At 43.4% G+C, this 22200-nt stretch overlaps 1 protein-coding gene across 3 annotated transcripts in view; it reads right to left on the minus strand.

Annotated features, from left to right (window-relative positions):
* Positions 1–377: 377 nt before the first annotated feature.
* Positions 378–22200, minus strand: part of SEMA4G (semaphorin 4G) — a 714949-nt gene continuing 693126 nt past the window's right edge. For all 3 annotated transcript variants that reach the window (XM_085606513.1, XM_085606512.1, XM_085606511.1), the window contains exon 16: positions 378–1577. The gene's annotated coding sequence lies outside the window, so the exon portion shown is untranslated. The remainder of the gene's footprint in view (positions 1578–22200) is intronic.

Here is a 22200-nt window from a genome sequence, read left to right on the forward strand (position 1 = left end):
GTACTTCAATACACACAGAAGAAAACCTAAGAGTAAAAAAATCAGATTCCAATTTTTGAAATCTAACATTGAAAGTAACCGTGACTACTGTGAAGGTTAGTGACTTTTCAAGTCTTCGAAAATACGCTAATGATGCTGATGAATCACCTTATGTAGGGACCGACGGCTGCATAAGTTTCAGGTTAGACCCGTAAGGTTTGGAGTTTTAAAGGAGTTGTATATAGGAATTGGTCAGTTTTAATTTATTTCATAAATGTTCCCTTAGCAGATAAAGTGCTCACATTATAGCCCTTCTCCCCATAGGAAGGTACAAATGAATTTTTAAATAAATGTCATTGTAAATAATTTACTACTACAAGCGTGTTCTTGCGGTTGGCTGGGTGCATTGGGTTTCGTCCATCTGTAATCACTGTGGTGTCCGTTGCTCAATCTACTACATCACTTTTTTACCTTTCCAAATATTTAGGAATCAGGTAAGTGATTAAATGTTTGGTGATTTTTTTTCATCCTGACTAGAAAACCTGTGGGAAATGACTATTTTTTTGAGTCACTGAGAATTTGGAAGCTGTATGCATACTACTATGCAACAGCAACACCAAATGGCTTCCATCGTAGTTTTAAAAATACAGACAAACATATAGCTACTTAGACTGTGCCCTAGTCAAAGTTCGAATCCCTTACATAAGCATATTGAAATGTTAGTGGTGAAATGGATGGGGCACCAACGGGCAGTGGTGTAAGACAACATACTGTGAGTAATTACAAGAACAAAGGTGCAATGGACCAGAGAAAACTGAACGGAGGAAATAACTCCAAGTAATACCTTGTTTTACTCAGCAGAGAGACAAGCATCCAGGTGCATTTAAATCCTGGTACTTTCGAAACAGGCTCTGCTGGTGTGAAAAGCTCTGCACCCATCATGACATATGAGTGCCACATGACCACAAGTAATATAAACAGGGGCTCAAAAGTGAAAATAGTAAACTCCGTTTCTCCCAGGAAGGTAGGTCGGATTAATGAAGCATCAGTACTTGCTGATTACGAGGGCTGATGAAACTAAAATATGGTTAACTATTTGTTACAACTGATTAGTTAAAATGATCCTTCTGTGCTCCAACCTGATTTTCCAATTCTGGACAACACAAACAGCCACTGGTGATATTTACGCCGTCAGAAAGAGTGCAAGTACAAGCTAGAGAGGTATAAATGGTGCTGCATGCTTGAAGGTAACAGCTTGGGTTCCTGTACTTGGGCTCTGCGGGTCCCATTGGTTCTGGCTGTAGTTAGGGGAGATCACCATGTGGATTACACCAATGGCTGGTGCTGTCTTCAACCCTCCTCCTAGATAGAAGCTCTCCTGGCGAGGAAGAAGCAGGTGCAACAGTCTATTGTCAGGCCAGCTGTCTCCACACTGTGACACCACGAATAGATTAATACAGCCCCTAAATAAACACCCTCCCTCCGGGGCCTCTCCCTCGTTGCTCTTCCATGTTGCAGTCCACTGCTCTTGGGCAGTGGGCACCCCAGAGCATCCAATGCGAAGGTTCATGTCTGGTGGAGGAACCAAATACCTCACCCTAAGGGATAAACAAAAAACGTGATTAGTTTTAGAAATCGAAACAAGAACATCAGTATAAATCAAAAGTTAACTTTCCAGGCTCCAAGTGGACCAGTAAACTTCAAAGTGGAGTTGGCTTACAAGGCAAGGGCCACCGACTCTATGAATTTAGGAAGAAAACGAACTTTTTAAAATCTCTTTCGTAAGGAAAAAGAAGTATTTTGGAGGCACAATGCAGAGCTTAAGGAATGATGGAAGAAAGCCACTGTGGATAATAAGGGGAGCAAAGTGTTAAACTGTAGAAATGTTTGGGTCCTGGTGTTGTGGCTTGATTCTCTGCCTTATTGTGGTGAGATATGTGTGTTGTGTCTGTGGCCGGTAGTGTATCTGTGTAGTGGAAAAAAACACATTATTGTGTCTAAATTTAGTCCTTATGTGAATTCATGCATGTATCTTCTATATTGTAGTAGGTTTGAAAAGCAGCTTACATCGATCAGTTGATAGCCTCTTAACCTATACAACCTAGCTGTCAGTGTAGTTCTAAAATAAACCGGTATTTGTTTAAACTGACAATACGATGTGCATGTAAAAATACTCAAAAAAGATTGCTGGACGACAATAATACATTTTATAAGAAGCCAGCTGTAATGCAGAATAGAGAAGACAGTAGACAAATCTAACAGATTTATGAAGGAAATGGAAAAGAAGCAGGGAGGGAAGCTGAATTTTGTAAAAAATAAAAAAAAAAAAAAACAACAACAAAAAGAAAGAGAAAGACATAAAAGAGTAAGGAATAAGATTCATGGTGTACATTCTTAAGAACCACTTTTCCGTATGTGACAAGTGTCGGAAATATGCAAGACGGGGGCATTATTCAGGATGTACACAGAGGAAAGAAAAAACTGTGGAAAGGGTGGTGAAGGTAGTGAGATGGTATTGTGCTTGGACAAAGGGAAGAATGGGTGGGGGTAGAGAAGAAGGTATGGGAAGACCCAAAAGTGTGTTCAAGGTTAATGGGTTGGAGATAGAGCCCATGCTTAAATCAGGGTCATTGATTAGATAAGGCCTAAAATGATGCTTCAAACGGGCAATTCTTTCCTGGTAGGATAAGGAATATATGTGGGAAAAATAGAGTTAACGGACAGGAACCCTGAGTGAAAAGTGTTTGTAGCCAGAAAGGAATGCTTTTACTGGGTTTGGTTCATCAGTGTGACTGATAGGTTGCATAGGACCCAGGATTTAAAAATTAGATACCACTGGTGGCAAGAGCAATGTTGGGGGTGACTTGAGCGACTGTGCTGTCTTGGAAGATAGAGTGGTACTCTTAATAGGTTTGTTCACCAAAAACATGTGATGGAGAATGCTTTACTCAGATGGCATACATGAGAAGAGTGCCCATTATAGTATTGGAGGAGATCAAAAAGAGGCTTGAAGTAATTGTACAAGAGTGGGATAGAACTGGTTGAACCATCGGAATAGCTTCCACCCGTGAAGAAAGAAAGCTGACCATTGAGGTTCTATTAGAGTGTTTCTTTCATTATTGAATATAAAGAGATAATTTTACTGCTTAAGCTGTCCGTCGTATTTAGAAATTGCATCTAAAGTAGACTTATCACCAAATTTGTCTTCATAGGCTTACCACCAAACATATCTTCATCTAAAATCACTATGGAGGGTATTTTTCAATTCACTAGGTTACATTTATCTTGGTCACGGCATTAGTGTATTCCAGTGTGTGATGACAGGATTATTTAATGACCTACACACTGTGTTATTATCCCAGAATGACCGATTAGTCTATGGTGCAATAGATTGCTGTTAGGGTTGTTGTATCTATAACAGACCAAAAATGTTGAGACCGAGACAACCCCAAGGCAAAAAACGGATGTGAAAATTGCAACAAGCCATTGTAGAGAGTTAGGAGCCCTCACGTATCAGGTCCATTGTTGCAGATGAAAAGTAGCAGAACAAGGCACTCAGGAGTCCCCTGAGGGTACCTGATGCATTTATATTGATACTTGATGCATCCTTAAAACTCATCATGGGTGAAAGTAATCTCTGTAGCCCAAGGCACGTGTTTTTTTACTGTAATTGTGAGCAGACATATCTTTAAAGCATCTAAATGATTCATCCTAGATGTTAAAGAGAAGGGGAAATAATAGAGATGTGGATGGTTGTAAACCCAAGGCAGCTTATGCTTTAGAGGGTGCTAGAGGGCCCGTGACATGAGGGACATTTTATCTAAGTACAACTGGGAGATACTGGAGCTCCTTCTCCTCCCAGGCTGCCTAGAAAAGAAAAAGAGGGTCCTGGACCTCACAGCTTATCTTTGTCCTCAGAAAGGCCATGGTATAATCCTGGTGTCAATAAGCCTTTGCATATTTAGATTCTGCTCCATGGCTTCTTTTGAGGTAGCAGGATGTTTTCCAAACGATATGGGGATCATTTGCATACATGAAAAAATTGAGACCATGGGATCAAGTGGTGCAAATTGCTTCACATAAAATGTTGAACACCCTATCTGTAGCAGAACATTCAGCCTGGTAGACAACCTGATTGATATATATTCAACAGAAATAATAGACAACAGAGTCAAAGGTCACTGAACAAGCTGTAAAACCATGGTTCTGGCACTGCCACCATCAGCCTTAAGAGTCATCAAAATCTGCGAAAAGATCAGATTCCATGGCCCGATTTGAAGGTGACCAAACAGGAACTCATCCATTATTCCTGTCCAGGTAGTTTCCTCAAACCTCTCCCAAAATAGGATGCAGCAGTTGCCTTGCAGACAGGAGCAGAGAAATAGATTGGTAGTTTGCCTGTGGTAAGGCCCATAAGATTTTAGGGTTCATCTTATCCATAGGTTTCATTTACAATGCTGCGACCTCCACTTGCATATAGTACTATTAACAATAACACATAATCATCCATTGCAGACCCATTTGACTGTGACATACACAAACTTTGAGTACAGTAAGCCCTTCATTCTTTGGAGTGGTTTGCCTGAGCCCTCAGCAAGTATCAGGTTAGTTCTCATCTGGATGGTCTCTTGGCTGCCATGGCATGATGTAAGGGATGTCGTTGGCGCTGTTCTTGATACCAGCTGGTATTCCGGTGATAGTGGTGCACTCATGGGCACAGAGTTCCATGTTCACATTCAGGGTCATCACCAGTTGTCTAGTGCAAATTAATTTACCTTGCCTCTGGCTCCAGAATCACCACTGGAAGGCAGACATTTTTCGATATTACATGTATCTTGCTCACGCCCTCTCATTTCAGTTACCGTTGTCCCTTCGAGAGTTGTCACCTTCCACAAAGGTGAACTCAAAAGGTGCTTGGAAGTTTCCTCCAGGGAGTTCATTTATAACCAGAAACCCATCTCATACATTAATATCTTATTCACTCCTCTTTTGGCTTGATTGGTCATTGTTGCCTCACCTTCTCTGTTGTCTTTGTTTAGAATCTAGACCGTCAGGAACCCAGTAAGATGACACAGATAGAGTGTCTCGTATGGCAAGGCCAAATAACACTGAAGCTTGTGTGCACTTGGTGGTACAGGGTTGCGTGTTTCGTTTCACCACAAGAAACTGTGGATGGACTATTATAGGTCTTTACCGTGCTCTACCATTTTAGAGAGCGCTTTATACATTTAGCGCATAAAGCGCTTTGCCTTCCCATTTGCTTAGGGCCACTGCAAAGTGATCTTTCGTGTTCAATGCCTAATTTCCTCATGTACTTTTGAAAGGCCACTCCATTGAAACGAAGTTCACTGTCTGTTTTGAGGATTGTTGGTAAGCACGTTCTCCTACTTAGGAATTACATGTTCAAAAGGAGTAGTCGCAACCATGACGACCACAGAGTACGTCAAAGATCCTACCATAGGTTACTTCAATGAGGCTTCTATGGACACCAGAAGCTGCTGACTGTCAGAGAGAAGACAGAAGTCCACACTCATTCTGGATCACGGTAATGTAGACTCATTTTCAGTTATGACCGGGGTCAGTTGGTTACTGGCCTCATGCGTGGCATAGTCGGCAACTTCTTACTCTCTCTGCGACAAATGGGACCATCATGGGGAACCACAACTTTTCTAAGAGGTGTGCTTTAGTCTTTGCCATGCCCTCGTGTCCTTGATAGGCCAGTTGGATTACTTGGTATTGCAAGGCACCTGTGGCTCCAATTTTATCACCTCTCAGCAGGACACCATTTCCAGTTAGGCTTAGTTCATGCCACCTTCTTCTCCACAGCAGTGTTTGAAATTTCTTAGTCTCCTTGTCCCAATGACCAGCTAGAAACATCTTCCATGAGTTTGATTTTAAAGCAGCAAAACCATTTGTATACAGATGTACTTTGTTGATGACTGCTCAATTTCAACCATTGGCATTGCTTTCGGACAAGAGCTATGTGTCACCACGTTGGCATACCTACCATTTCCTTTGACTGGTCACCATCACCTGTCTTGCAGGCAGCAGGATGGTGTGATAGATAGTCTGCATTGTTGCAAGCCACTGTCTTGTGTATTAATGAAAAGTTGTACTTTTGGAGTTGGAGGGACAGTTTCTTCACCCTGGGAGGTAGATGTTGAGCAGTTGCACCAAACGATGGGTCAAGAAGTTCATGATCAGTCACTACTTTGATATTTAGGTAAGAGTGAAAATTAATGCGGTCCCACTTTAGGGCCAGTTCCCCTAGCTTTTTCTGTTAGTCACCCTCTACATGACAAAGATCCTCACTTTCACAAATGCCCACTCATATGATAGGGTTGTTTCAAAAACCTCTGCTAATACTAGATTAGTTAGGGCCCGGTAAGGGTAGATGTGCATCCTCATTGGAATTAGTTTGAGTTTAGGCCATAGCTCGACACATTGCTGTTTGTCTATTATGCTCACCGGTGATGCTTCATCAATCAGTGCTGTCACATTCATCCTTATATTTGCACTTGATGATTTGTTGACAAACGATGTCAGAAATTCCTCTTCTTTCTCGCTGAATTCACCGTCACATATGCACTCACGAGGTTCGTTTTTTCTGAGTCTGTCTACTCATCCTGATCTTGTGATGTGACCTGTGGTAATTTTGTTGGTACAGAGGCAACATCTCTTCTGTCCACGTGTCTTTTTCTGCCTCCATGGCAAACTCTTGCAAAGTGGCTCTGTGTTAACAGGCAGAGCCTGTCCACGGTCAGTATGTCATTTAAAGCCACTTTTGGCTCATTGAAGATGTGGAGCAGAAGAACAGGTGATCTATAGTCCTAGATCAGTTGAGTGGGTTTTGTTGTTTGGGTCATCATCAATGCATGTTCTGCCAAGTTCCCTTAGTCTTGTGTACAAATTGTCAATTTATTGGCCATCCTGGTATTGTGCTTAATGCAGCACAAACCTCTCATAGTCTAGATTCAGAGGGGGGTTGATGTGCATCCAGAGCAGCCATCACCACATCAAATTGGACTCAACTCCAGTATTAGGTACATTTTGAAAGATATTGAAAATGCCTCCATCAGCATCATTTCTTTAGTATGGATTATAGTGAAAGAAACAAAAACTGATGGATGAATTGCTTGAAATAATCTCAGCCACTGGTAGTTACTCTGCCCTCCAATCCAGTCCACTGTTTCATTGTCCACGATACTACGTCAGACCAGAACCACCAACAGGAACCGTCCAGCTCGAACTACCAGGACAGGTCCCCTCTGAACAGGAACACAAGTAACCCAAGAATCTGTTTTTGCTTATTTGGACCTCTTCGGTTGATTGCAGTTTGAATTCTATGGCACAGTGAGTGGGTAACCAACGTCTGGGTATGCCCGTCACACTTTGGGGCAAAGCACTTAGGAAAACAAAAAAGATGGATAGTAAGTAAGGATAAAAATGTAGGATTGATGCACTCTCGGCGGAGTCTCTTTTGTAACCACAAAATAGTTAGTGATATGGTCTATCCATACAGCCCATCAGGGTGATAGTCTACCTAAAGCAGACAGTTCACTAAAAGTAGGCTGCAGACACCCCGTCTTGCCTATGTACACAGACGCAAGGTTCACTGCTGCTGGTGAGGGAACGGCAAACACCCACTTGGATGAGGAGTCACTCTGCCTTGATCACCTCCATCCATGGTCACTTCAGATGTAGCAAGGGGAACGGAACCTCAGTGACGAGCTGCGAGCAGCAAATACAGGCAGTTTTGTGTACTATGGACCGCAGCTTCAGAAGTTCCTCCTCTGTATTTATTGCAGGATCGATCATAGAGTCACTTGACTGCACATCTGACGGTACTCAAGAGGAGGAAGGCACCAGTTGGAGGTGCCATGAGCATGCAACTACAGTCACAAGAACTTATCAACCCAGTCCACTACAACAAGGCCTAACGTCCATTGGGGGGTAGTGTTTCGCACCGTGCGTGCTGTGCCTTCCAACATGCACTCTCCAGGCCACTGTTAAGGAAGGGGTGAGAGTGAAGAACCAGCTACTCAAGAGATTACCTCCTCTCAGAGATGATTGGGGAGTGGAGATGCTGCATCATGCGCTTGCAGCAGCATTCACTGAGCTGAGGGTATGCGCAACTGCCACAACCTCGTCGCCAATGAAGAGAGGGTTGTGGAGGAAGAACACACAACATGCCACATTCATCGGGTGCTAACTAGGCACTGGGCTCATGTGCGCCAGCTCCCAACTTTATTAGGCCGCTGATGACAAAAAATGGAACAATACATTGCTAGGTCACTTGTTTATTTAATAAGCATTTAAAATAAAACAATCTGGCAAGGATTATCTTGTTTGTCTGACGGCTGTAATGGATTTTCACTCGCTTCAGCCCTCTGTTGCTACTTGCTCGCACTGGCGCTCTCTTACTACAGTTGTAAACAGCACGCCCTCCCATGCTCTCAAACGTTTTCAATGCAAGCATATGTTTATCAGTACGACTCTTTCTCTTTTTTCACCTTCTGACTGCTGTCACACACTAGTTTCTTTCCTGTAGATCTCTTTCCCTCTCTAACACTTTTGTGTAGACTTTACTGCGTCATTCTATCGTAGACACTTCTCTCTCACTCATTCTTTTTCTCTGTGTTTCTCTCATACACATAAAGCCCGTATTTCGTTATCCCCGATACAAATTGTACATCCACATTAAAGCATTCCAGTTTAGAAAAACAAACACTTAAGCACAATTGCTATGTGTAGCTCAGCAGCAAACGATTACTTCGTTCGTTAATCTGCTCAGTACAAATGTATGGGTCTGTAATTTGTTTTCACGTCGTGAAAACGCCACTGCGATGCTGGGCTGGAAAGCACACACAGAGATGCGCGGGAGTGGAGCAGAATTTTAATTGCGTGTGCGTGGTCAGCTGGCCACTGCCCAGGGAGTGGGTTGGAGCGCGCCAGAGTAGGAAGCGGCACGTGCCTGGAAGAGATGCTGTAGGACGCCAGGCGACTGTACAGACAACAGCCAGTTACGTGAATGTGACTGGCAGATTTCCAGTGCACATGTTTGTGCCGCCTCAGACTGCTTATTAGTGCATCCTTTATACAGCTTATGTGCGCACTCTCTGACTAGAGTTCCACTGCCTACATACACTTGGAGTTTAAGGACAGGAGAATATGAAAAATTAGCACAATCATTGGAAAGTTAGGATTTGTCCAGCCAATCAAAAGTTAGAAGTTGGTCAACCTTTCAGAATGCTTGTTTAACATGTAATGACAGCTATTTGACAACTCAAAAATTGTGTTATTGATTTGGGAGCAGGTGAGCGGTACTAACTTAATAAACACAGTCTGGTTTGGTCACAACACAGTTCTGTGCGTGTTAGGTTAAAGGAGTAACAACAATTTCAAAGTCAACAATAGACATAATAAAAGTCCCAAAGCTATTTAGGAGCACAGAGAAAAAATGAGAAAAAAGTGGCTAAGATCATTAAACAGGATAAGGGAACCTGGAGGTATGAATTTCTGAAGATTTAAAGAAAAAAACACCTAAAAAAGTGAAGTGTCATTTAAAGATAACAGTTCGTGGTTGACAGCGACCGATGCATGATTTCAACCTGATCATGATGGAACAGATCTCGGAAACACCAAGTGGGTCGTCCTAGTCAAAGGTTTTACCTTCAGACTTATGGGGTTCTTTTGAGTTTGGGAGAGAGGTTACTCTGCCACAAATGTGGTGGAGTCCACAGTCCGCTAAATTGAAGGTCTGAGCTCTCTATTTAGAGATGGTCAACCAGTCATGTTTCTGCCAAGGGAGCCTCTGCTGGCTCTTCTGGTGGAAACTTTAAACCAACAGCCCCATGGATATGGGGCCTTTGGTCTAAATAACTTAGAATGTCTGCCCTTTTTTTTTCTATTCGGGATAACTAGGAAAAGTCTGGCAGTCCCAAAACAGAAAAAAACAGAAAACACACCACCTCTCCCTGGGAGGAAACTCTCAGCTGAAGAGGATCATTGAAGGCGCTTTCTTGGTCAGACAAATTTACAGCCTCATCCACGCTGAAGGTTTTACCTTTGGACTCACATTTTTGGAAGTTGGTATTCTCCAGTGTAGCAAGTCTGTAAGCTGTAGTCAGGCAGCACCCCATAAAGCTGGATACCTTTACTGTGAGGGTCCGCCTCAGCACCCTGTCCCTGTCCTCCAGAAATGGAAAAAGTGATTAAGTTCCTATTTTTCAAACTGCTGGGAAAAGTCCTTCTGGTGAATCCTGGAGCCACTAGCTCCACAGTGAAGGCTTCTAGGACTAGTTGTCTCTCCAGCCAGGTCTCCTGCAGAGTCCAGCTCTGTGGTCAACTGGGTGGTCTTGGAATCAAGAGCCATTATGTATTTTATGTCCCTGATGGAGGCAAACAGGCAACCACTTGGCCCTTGGAGAACAGTTCCCATACTGGGTCCCAGCAGGAGTTAGGAGACCTTGAATGAGCCCTCTTCTTCCAGCAGGAGTCACAAGCCAGTGCCTTATTCTTCATGTGGACTGTTCCCAGGTCAAGTAATGTTCTGAGTAGGTGGAGGTAGAGGTGCAAAATGTATTCTGTGCACTTGCCAGTAACTACGAAAATTCAACTACACAATCTTAGCTATTTTCCCTCAGTCCCCCACCTCCATTTGCTTGCAGTGTTTCCCCTTTAAATTGTGGTAAAATGACCCAGTACGCCCTGCCTAAATATGTCATAAACCTTCTGTCACGAGCCAGGCCTGTCTGTGAATGGGTTCTACACCCGTCGCCAGTGTCCAAACTGGTTCTTTCCCCCACTGTGACTGGACCTTGACTGTCTAGGAGGGTCCTGTGAATGAATAGGAGTATTCTTTTCATCTCCATGGCAAAAGAGATATTGCTAAGGTTGCACTTGTGGAGTGCATACGTAAGCGGTGTTGCTAGAATGCCTCTACTGAACACAATACAAATGAGGGAGGGCCTATTTTGTACACGTGGTGGGGGATATATGTTACCTTATGTGATGAATGACAAAGCCAATGAGAAAGAGAAATGTACAGCAAACAAGATTATCTTCTCTTTCAGGTGCTTACAGAACAATATACAGGTGCCTGGGAAGATCAACTGAAAGCTGAGTCTCTTCGATTAAACTAGGTCAAAGCATTAATAGGTTAACTTCTCCACCACTACTAGAGAATTACATTGGCAAATCACGACTTCAAAATGTGGACTGTGCTTTTAGTCTCCACAATATACATTGTGCACGCCTAGACAACTACTGACTACTTGGGACGATCACACCTGCTGTCTAAGGTTAGGACTTGGCCTAGCATGGGTCGTGTGCTAGGGTACGATACTTAACACCCTGACAAGGGTCTCTCTCTCTCTCTCTCATACTTTGATGTCCACCCACAATGTGGACCTTTAAGGAATGAGAGGCTGGCATGCAGCTATAGCTCCTTTCTTTCAACTCTTTCAAGTTCTAGGCTCTGCTGGCAAGTTTATTGGTTAGTCTGAGGGAGCAGGCATCTTGCCATTCTCTGCAGTTTTACTGGGCAGAGTTATGGGAGCACACAAACACAGAATACCTTGACACCTGGACTGAGCCGGGGCAATAGGTTATGCACTCTCTTCTTATGGGCACCTCAGTCACTTTATATCGTGCTCGGTGGGGGGAAAAAAAGTATCCCCCACTTTCCATGCATTGCTGAGATATTTAGATTGAAGAACTATTCCTTGCTCAGATGACTGATCTCTCACTTATTCATAAAGCAGAAGTATTCTCACTTGCAGCAGGTGCCAGAGCTATCATTAACCCTTAATAGAAAGCACAGCAGTCCATTGCTCAGTTGACACATCCAGCACTTACTCAGTAGAACTATGCGTACAAGAGCGTTATCCCTCACTTATGATAGACGGCAGAAATATCTCTGGCCCAGCCAGCTGGTGGATAGGCCGTTCAGTGAAACCAGTAGCATTATCTCTTGTCTCTTATCTGCAACAGACAGTACATCTATTGCCACATCTGTCACATACCAGAGTTAACTATCTTGTAGCATAAATCTTACTATGTTGATTTATAGCTGACTGTCTATCCGTTTACTTGTCTGTCTGGCTGGCTATAGCTATTCATCCAAAGAAGTCCTGGGGCAGATAGCCTCAAGCACTGAGGGCCAATGGGAGCCATGGTAAATGGTCCCCACGAGAAAGTGACTTGGTGAGCTAGACAAACAAGTGGACACAGAGACACAAGAACAGGAAGTATGAGGACAGAGCCTCTGGCAGAGTGAAACCAGACACAGGGACAAGAGACTGCTAAATAAACTCTCGGTCCGGCCAAACATTCATGCGCACTTTGCATGTTCTCCACCAAGGCTGCATTACAGCCTGGGTGGAGAACACGCCCAGGCTCCCATTCCCTGGCTGAGCGCCGAACCACGGCTCAGCGTTATGATTGGCTATGGGGAACCGGGGAGCCTGGCAGCCCGGGTGCTTCCTGCTTTCAGAGAAGAAGCCAGGAAGACGACGGAGTTGCTGGTTGGCAACTGGCCAGCCAGCAGGTAAGGGATTTTTTAAATCCCCCTCCTCCCTCTCTTCACCCCTCTTCGCCCCACTGCTGCTTTCCGGGAGCAGTCGCTACTGTGAACTCTAAGTTTCTACTGTTACTATAAAATATTCTGGGGGAGAGACAACAGTCAAAGCAGTTTCAAAGAGAGAGCGTAACCTCACTCACTGGACATTTAGACAAAATGGAAAATAAGATGGCCCTGTTACTAGAGAGATTTGAGAGGCTGCACTCTGTTTTCTGAAGGTGAGGACAAACTGTGCAGAATGACAAATAGAACAATACAGCTTGAGCGAAAGTTATCCTTATTACAGAATAAACACGAGGAAATGGAGACTCATTCCAGACACTCTACTCTCTGGACTATAGGTGTTCCTGAACATGAAGAGGACTCCATAGGCACGGTTTTACTGGTAGAGGCGTTAATAAGAATACATGGCCTCCCAGAATATACTCAAGATCTTTAAATAGCAAGGGCGCACAGAGTCCCCTGGGGGATGTCTCCAAATACCAGGTATCACGCAACCATGCTGGTGGATTTTTTATGATTGTAGGGTTAAGAGTTAATCCATATGAAAGCCATTCACGAAAATACTTACGAAGTGCAAAAGCATCACACTTTCAAGATCTACTCAAATATGACAGCAGAGATGGCAATTCAGAAATATGATTTTGCAATTCTGAGCTGTGGGCGCACGGTATCCTTTGTTCAGTTAGCCAAATAGACGGTTCTTTTTCAGGGCAAATTTCATGTGTTTCCTGGAGTCAAAAAAGTGCACACCTTTCTGAATAACATTCATCAAATAGATATAAAACGATTTCATTAGTATTAGGCACCGTACGTCGGACGGGAGTGTGATAGATAATTAGGGTAGGCAGGGAAAATGACACACAGTCATGTTGTCAAGGGAGCACTAGATGGTGCTGTTGAGGGCTTGTTGGTGGACTACCCTTAGAGCACAAAGGAAAAGGGCTCGCTAGGGATGTCAAGCATAAAAAACACAGGGAGATATCATATTCATCAATATTCATCCATAAATTGGTTTAAGATGCTACTATATATAAGTGCACTTTACACATAGTTTGCACTTTACTACTGGGTTAAGAAGTTTATCTACTTCATTTATTCTTAAGCTGCTATGTGCCAAGGGAATTAATTTAAGGAGGTTTTTGTGCATTGTATGGGAGGAATGTTTTGCCAGTATTCGTTTTAGGTTTGCTTTGTTGCTAGTAAACACCTAGTACCTTACTGTGATATTACTATATTGTATAAAATAACCTTATTTAAGCACTTTAATTGGTACTATATAAGTAGTGTGAATGATCTTAATGCCCTTTACCGTTTTGAATGACAGATAAGATAAAGATTTTCTCATTCACTGTCAACAGTTTGAATAGTAGAAGAAAAGAACAGGCTATCGAAGCATGAATTCTTACTTACAATCCGGCCATTATGTTTTATTGCAGGAAACTCACATACAAATTTCAAGATTATCAAAATTTACTATGTTCAAATGCTGGATGGAATATAAAGGCTTCTCCTCCTCAATTGTGGCTCATAGAAGGGTTGCAAATTTTATTTCCAAGCGTTTCAGAACCGACATTTGTAATTGGCAAAATGATAACGAAGGCCGTTGGACTTGGCTGAATTGTACAATCTTTTCTCAATTGATGACCTAATTAATTAATTGAGAATACATTGTTTCAGAAGGACTAAAATGGTTTTATTTCAGGGGGCCAATTATATGCCAATATGAATTATTTAATAGAACTTCTCGATGTTTTCAATAGAAAATAAACTCTGTCTATTTATTTTTATTAGATGTAGCAAAGGCTTTTTCCCATGGGAGAACCTTTATTACATTTAAAAACAAGCATTTACAATGCAATGGTCTCGGCAATATTATAGGTAGAGCTATTGGTATTGCTCATTATTTTTTTATCCCTAATATAATGGCATTGTCATTTCTATTGACATTAGCTTTTTTTTTGCATATGTGATACCTATTGCATTAGCAAAGAGAGAGTGAGTTAGTCCATATCCTGCATTGTGGAGAAGTGAATTCTGAGAGTAACCAGCTTCTACTTCAGCAGAGAGGAGGTATGCAAGATTATTACACCTATATTTAAATCCATCGTGTTTTTCTTTAGCGCTTTTGGTGTGTGTGAATTCGGGAATGTATACGTTTTGGGGCAATTTGAATGTATCATAATAACCTGATAAAAAAAAATAAGATTATTAGAAGACATAAGGATGTTCTGCTTGGTAAGACGTTGAGCTGCAGACAGACATAAAAGCCTGTTTTGCATGGTACGTCCAGGGGCAGATTCCTCAAGAATGTGTGCCTCCATGAAATGATGCAAGGTGCATCATTTCAACACTTTGTGGGCGCTGGAAGGTAACCCTTAAGTAGCACATTCAGTGGCTTTGTGCTACTTTCTGTCACAGGTGTATTTCAAGGTGGGCACCCCTGGATTTTGACACAAAGCCAGCTCTAGCAAGATTGTTTGACATAACTTTGCATCGTAAATAAATAACAGCTCCTTGAGACAGGAGACATGTTTGTATTTCGGTTTCACTTATTGCATGTATGCGGCGCTCCCGTCCAACGAGTACGGTTTAAAGTTGGTCTAAGCACAGGATTGTGAATGCTGGAGTGGACCGCACACAGACACCTTTGAGCAAAGGGGTGAAGGGGTGTGTGGTCAGTGGAGCTGGTCGAACAGCGCCGGCAGGACAGCAGCCGCAGTCCTATGATTCAGCAGCTACCTTGAGACTGTCGACAAGAACCATTGAAAATAACCTCTGGATCGAAGTACACGCTACAGTTGCATGAAGAATATTTATAGTGACGTGCCAACAGCTAGCCTCTCGAGGTGTCAAGGCGCTAAAGAACGAGCAAAGTCAGAGGAAAGAGTCGAACATATACTGAGAAGGAGGAAGTGGAGGTTTTTTTTCTTTTTTGCAGATTTATATAGCGCGAACTCGCCCCGAAGGTATTGGAGCGCTTTACATGAGCACCGGTTACGTTCCACATTCAGGCAGGGGGAGATGAAATGATTTGCCCAGAATCACAGGATGTGGACGCGACCCCGAGGCTCGAACCCTGGTTTCCAGCACCAAAGTCGGCAATGTAGCAGACGAAGTTACACACGAGATGGATATTTCCAGAGTACAGCCGCAGACTATCAAACTAATCCAGCTTGAAGAGAATTTCATTTTTTCCCTAAAAATAGAAATGGCCAAACGCAGCTCCAAGGGTTTAAGCCTCCAGTGTTCGCCCGCAGCTTCTCACCCGATAGATCACTGTGTCCGAAGCTGTCAAGTTCCGTTTGGGGGTGCGGGGCACCTCGCTGAAGCTGGTAGGAGGGGAAAACTCTAGCGAACCCAGCAAACAAGGAGCAAGGAATGCAGGAAAACTCGGCGCTTCTGGCCACTATCTTTAGGCGGTGTTTGTGCTGCCCCTCAAAGGGCTCCAAAGCGCTATACGTTAAAGGGCTACACCGATCAGAGAGAGTACTGTAGAGACGGGCTCGACGAATAGGAGATGGAAAGAGTCGGCTCCAGACTGAGAGGAAAGAGTCTGGATAACATCCTCGGTCGTGAATGTACACAAACGCACACGCAGAAACAAGATGGCTAACCTTACTCGTGCACAACAGCAAGAAGATCCTCACGGCCAGACGATACCTAAAAAATGGCGGATGGAAGCTTCCAAACTTTTTCGGATTCGGGGGCGTGTTCCTGCTGTTCTAAAAGGGCGTGGCTAAAAAGTGGAAAGAACAGCAAGGAACACGCCCCCGAATCTGAAAAAGACGGAGCCTATTTGGAGGGACGGCTCTCTCCTCCAATGGCTGGCCTCCGTTTAGGAAGCCAGCCAATGGAGGAGAAGCAAAAAGAGAGGCGGGCTAAATAGCCACTCTAGGAAACATTAAATCTCCGACTTCCGGTTCTGCCTTCGGCAGACCGGTAGTCCTCGACCTAAAAATTGGGTTTCCTTCCCAGTTCATGACGGTTTAAAATAAAATCCCTATAAAGGCGCAGAGCCAAGATGAATTTTGAATTCTGTTGATGCAGGGCAGAACCGGACAAAGAATTCCCTCATGCTTTTTCTTAAACCCTTTGGCTATATCTATCCACAATGACGGTGTTATAGCTGCGGTTTTTGCACGCACGGCCAAAACTAAACTCTATGCCGACGATATATTGATTTTGAAGCCGAGAAAATAAATACAGGAGAGAACCTCCGAGACCTTTTCGAAATTTAAAGAATTTTGTGGATTTGAAGCCATTAAATCTAAAATAGAATTTCTTTTATGTAATTGTACTTTGGAAATAATGCTATTGGAGTTATGAGGGTCTTACGATAATTGAGCAAAATGCTATTTTAGGGACTAAATTCACATCTAATATACAGGATCTTTAGGATTTAAATTATTGACCCCCTTCTACTGCATGTTAAAACCGTGTTGAAGTGGAGCCCTTTACCTTTGATGCTTCTTGTAAGAGTGGCTTTAATCAGAATGTCAATCTTACCATTATTCAATTTTGCTTCGGCTGCCGTCCCTAGTATTTTATATGTAATTTTTCTTTAGAGAAACAGAATCCAGGTGTCGTATTGTAGTAAGTGTCGTGGGGGGTGCAACGGGTATCTGCCCCCACTTTGTGGCCTATCGGGCATTTTGGGATTACAGACTGGTCCATAGGCGCTTGGCGGACCCTTTTGTAATACAGATAGCACTGGTGCACATGTAGCACCAACACTATCACACAAGGGCATTCCCTCATTTGCATGGGGGTGTGGCCCCACACAAATGAGGAAATCTCTTTACCTCTGCGCCTGCGCCATATTAAAGACACAGGCGCAAAGGCAATGAAGCTCACAGGAGACACACTGAAAGTGCGCCACAAAAAGGTGCACACTGAGAGGGCAGCCCTCTTTAGGGATGAAAGGGGGTCCCATGGACCCACCAGACATCTCCTTGCAGGTGAGTGCAGTCAATCACTGCACCTGCCTTCAAGGGGATCTCTAATTCCTTTTGAAAGTGCAGGCGGGCTGCTGCCTGCACTGTGAAACACGGGCTTTGAAGCAGCCACTCCGTATTTCACTTAAATGTGCTGCCCCCAGAGCAGCATACGTTTACGGCTGTTCTAAAGGCAGCACATTCAATATAATGGGGTGCACTTTCCCTGTTTGTTCACCTGATTGAATGTGCGCCGTGATGCAAAAAGGGAAAGTGTGCCCTATATGTAATAGGGCCCCAGGTTATCATAATTTGTACGGGATGGTCAACTCCCCAAATTATCACTTGGCACTTTATATCGATCTATAGCAGAGTGTGGGAATATGCACCACATATGTACTTTGATAATGATTTAATGGTTTCGATATTGGAGGATAACATTATTGAAGACATTTTAAGTGCGACAAAATCCCCAAATAAGGTATGTTATAAGACACTTAAATGATGTTTTAACAGGAAAGCTCAGTTTAAAAATAAATCTCAATTCCCTGTGTAAATGGCATGACTTGATTTAGAATTTGAAAATCAGCATCTTATTGAAGAAAGGACGAAAATAAGATGAAAAATGAGTGATTTTGCCACACTTACAGATTTCCTGAGTAATGGCAAAAGGAAAACATGGTTAGAATTAGAGCCATAGTTAAGAGTTTAAAAAAAAAATTAGCTCATGTGGTTGATACATTTATTTAATATAATCTGAAAAGTATAGAGCCAGGACCTATAGAGCGTAGTGGGGAAATGGTCTCAGATTTCTTTGACAACTCAGTATGATGAACAGTAGGGAAATTGGACGAAACATCTCACAAATATTAGGCAATCAGAAATATTTTACAAAATTTCTCCTAAATAGACACTAAGGAAGATATTATATCATTAAATATTTGTAACAAAATTCATGAGATTAAGTTTTTTTTCTTTAAGGGGGGGCTAATTATCGCAATATGTAGTCTAAGGCGAAATGGTTAATTTATAATACACCTAGGTTTTTAGACGAGGTTGATTCTAAATGCTTTCCTAATTATTTCAGATGTGAATCCTCTTAAGCTGCAATTTGATCTCATACTATATCACATGCTGCACTAGATTAGATAGCTTTTGGAATAGAATATACGAATATTGCGAAGGTAAATTAAAGATAAGAATCCCTCAAGATCCTATTATAGTGTTACTGGGCTATTCACCATTGTCTTGGGTGTCATTGAGGTGTCATAAATTAATTTATATCTCCATGCTGTTGCTCAATAACTATTATTGTAAAAACGGAGAGTTAGATTAATTTTGTTAACTCCAGCTCTACACACAAATTTGTCAACCTGTGTGGTGGTTATATTTAAAAAAAATAACGTGTTACTTTCTCCTTCAAATAATTTGGGTTTCTGTGATATATTTTTTTTTTTAAGTGCAGTGTGTGTGTGTGTGTGTGTGTATATATATATATATATATATGTCACTCCACACCTCCTCCAGCAAAGAAGAAGCAGAGGCCACACAGGGGAGACGGTGGAAGCCCTTTAATTAGTAATGCGGCATAATGCATTTCGGCCTAACGGCCTTCTTCAGATGCCTAACAATGTTCAGGCGACTTGACCACTCGCTTTTGAATGTCCTGCTAGTTCCCCTATTGGTCGGAGTCCACCCTGCCCCTTCATAGATTATTTGCTCACCACTCGCTGTTGATGAAGACTACAAGTCCCAGAATCCCATTCTCTGGTATGTGTTGCGCGGGACATTTCCAAGTGGTTGGGTGGAATGCATAGCAGTTAGCGATGTGATCAATAGTCTATATCCCGTGATTTTGAACCAAAAAAAGCTTCCTCTGGTCCCCGAACGTTCCAGCCACTCAGCAAACAATTTCCACCGGGTAGGGGTAGATATGGCAATGCACTCCACCCTCCGTGAAGTCACGGACCGCGCTGCAGCCGCCCTTGTGTCATCTGTGCTGTGCGGCGGGAACCAGGTCTTCCCAATACCTTGGACGAAAGAAAAACCATGCCGAAGCATGCACCAGTGTGACCCTGGCCAACTTGAAGAAAGGGGCCCCTGTAGCGCGTCTCTGGCAATATCACTCCACACCTCCTCCAGCAACGAAGAAGCAGAGGCCACAAGGGGAGACGGTGGAAGCCCTTTAATTAGTAATGCGGCATAATGCATTTCGGCCTAACGGCCTTCTTCAGATGCCTAACAATGTTCAGGCGACTTGACCACTCACTTTTGAATGTCCTGCTAGTTCCCCTATTGGTCAGAGTCCATCCTGCTCCCTTCATAGATTATTTGCTCACCACTCGCTGTTGATGAAGACTACGAGTCCCAGAATCCCATTCTCTGGTATGTGTTGCGCGGGACATTTCCAAGTGGTTAGGTGGAATGCATAGCAGTTAGCGATGTGATCAATAGTCTATATCCCGTGATTTTGAACCAAAAAAAGCTTCCTCTGGTCCCCGAACGTTCCAGCCACTCAGCAAACAATTTCCACCGGGTAGGGGTAGATATGGCAATGCACTCCACCCTCCGTGAAGTCACGGACCGCGCTGCAGCCGCCCTTGTGTCATCTGTGCTGTGCGGCGGGAACCAGGTCTTCCCAATACCTTGGACGAAAGAAAAACCATGCCGAAGCATGCACCAGTGTGACCCTGGCCAACTTGAAGAAAGGGGCCCCTGTAGCGCGTCTCTGGCAATATCACTCCACACCTCCTCCAGCAACGAAGAAGCAGAGGCCACAAGGGGAGACGGTGGAAGCCCTTTAATTAGTAATGCGGCATAATGCATTTCGGCCTAACGGCCTTCTTCAGATGCCTAACAATGTTCAGGCGACTTGACCACTCACTTTTGAATGTCCTGCTAGTTCCCCTATTGGTCAGAGTCCATCCTGCTCCCTTCATAGATTATTTGCTCACCACTCGCTGTTGATGAAGACTACGAGTCCCAGAATCCCATTCTCTGGTAAGCGTTGCGCGGGACATTTCCAAGTGGTTGGGTGGAATGCATAGCAGTTAGCGATGTGATCAATAGTCTATATCCCGTGATTGTGAACCAAAAAAAGATTCCTCTGGTCCCCAAACGTTCCAGCCACTCAGCAAACAATTTCCACTGGGTAGGGGTAGATATGGCAATGCACTACACCCTCCGTGAAGTTACGGACCGCACTGCAGCCACCCTTGTGTCATCTGTGCTGTGTGGCGGGCACCAGGTCTTCCCAATACCTTGGACGAAAGAAAAACCATGCCGAAGCATGCACCAGTGTGACCCTGGCCAACTTGAAGAACGGGGCCCCTGTAGCGCGTCTCTGGCAATATCACTCCACACCTCCTCCAGCAACGAAGAAGCAGAGGCCACAAGGGGAGACGGTGGAAGCCCTTTAACTAGTAATGCGGCATAATGCATTTCGGCCTAACGGCCTTCTTCAGATGCCTAACAATGTTCAGGCGACTTGACCACTCACTTTTGAATGTCCTGCTAGTTCCCCTATTGGTCAGAGTCCATCCTGCTCCCTTCATAGATTATTTGCTCACCACTCGCTGTTGATGAAGACTACGAGTCCCAGAATCCCATTCTCTGGTAAGCGTTGCGCGGGACATTTCCAAGTGGTTGGGTGGAATGCATAGCAGTTAGCGATGTGATCAATAGTCTATATCCCGTGATTGTGAACCAAAAAAAGATTCCTCTGGTCCCCAAACGTTCCAGCCACTCAGCAAACAATTTCCACTGGGTAGGGGTAGATATGGCAATGCACTACACCCTCCGTGAAGTTACGGACCGCACTGCAGCCACCCTTGTGTCATCTGTGCTGTGTGGCGGGCACCAGGTCTTCCCAATACCTTGGACGAAAGAAAAACCATGCCGAAGCATGCACCAGTGTGACCCTGGCCAACTTGAAGAACGGGGCCCCTTTAGCGCGTCTCTGGCAACTGCGCAATATATCACTCCACACCTCCTCCAGCAACGAAGAAGCAGAGGCCACACAGGGGAGACGGTGGAAGCCCTTTAATTAGTAATGCAGCATAATGCACACACACACACACACACACACACACACACACACATATAACGTATGTATATTCATGAATATTCTTCAGTTATTTTTGATTGTTTAAATGATTTAGCAAGTAAAAGAAATAATTGATGGATATCTCCATGAAATGTAAAAAAAAGGTTTGGGCTAATGCCGAGCAATGCAAAAAGCAACATAACAGCCTCTACAGGGGTACAAGCACTATATAAATTCTACAGTACAATATAGTTCAATACCATGCATCAGAAGGCAAAGCCAACCATGTCCACGATTAACAACAATTCCCTTAGACTTTATTTAAACCATTAACAAAACACTAATGCTATCTACTCACAGGAGTGTGGACGTCCCACCATTTGTGTTTCTTGTACTTCCCAACGGCCTCTCTTATGTTAGTCCACTGACTTGTCTTTAGTGAATCACGCATGAGTCCCAATACTACCCAGAGAACCATTATGACGATTACACTATCAACAATCCTGGAATGGAAATGCAAGGATTAATATAAAACACATTACTTATCGGTATCTTCACTCCTAGCACGTCTTTATAAACTATCTAAGCAAACATAGAGCTTCAGTGTGTGAAACGAGACTGCAAACGATTTTCATTTTATTGACGCTGTTTACAAA

The sequence above is a fragment of the Triturus cristatus genome, chromosome 1_2 (assembly GCF_964204655.1).
Source record: "Triturus cristatus chromosome 1_2, aTriCri1.1, whole genome shotgun sequence".
NCBI classification, from domain to species: domain Eukaryota; kingdom Metazoa; phylum Chordata; class Amphibia; order Caudata; family Salamandridae; genus Triturus; species Triturus cristatus.